This window comes from Penaeus monodon, chromosome 19 (genome assembly GCF_015228065.2).
Source record: "Penaeus monodon isolate SGIC_2016 chromosome 19, NSTDA_Pmon_1, whole genome shotgun sequence".
Taxonomy (NCBI): domain Eukaryota; kingdom Metazoa; phylum Arthropoda; class Malacostraca; order Decapoda; family Penaeidae; genus Penaeus; species Penaeus monodon.
This window is the reverse complement of record NC_051404.1, coordinates 39,691,292-39,691,529: the sequence shown is the minus strand read 5'-3', so window position 1 is coordinate 39,691,529 and position 238 is coordinate 39,691,292.

Sequence of the window (238 nt, the reverse complement as noted above, 5' to 3'; positions counted from 1 at the left end):
TTAACGAAGAAAGGTCATATTAGTGCTAAATCTCCCTTATGCTAAATCAACGTTAAACCTGCAAAGCCGCTCATGGGACAAAGACACGGTAGTTGCCAAACACGTGGAAATACGAAACAAAGGGAAGAGAGTCAGAATGATGTTATATGAACAAAACAACCAAGACGGTGAAACTGAGTGAAGGAAAGTAAATAAAGGGAGAATTGAAAGACATCTGAAAATCTTAGCGACTGACGTG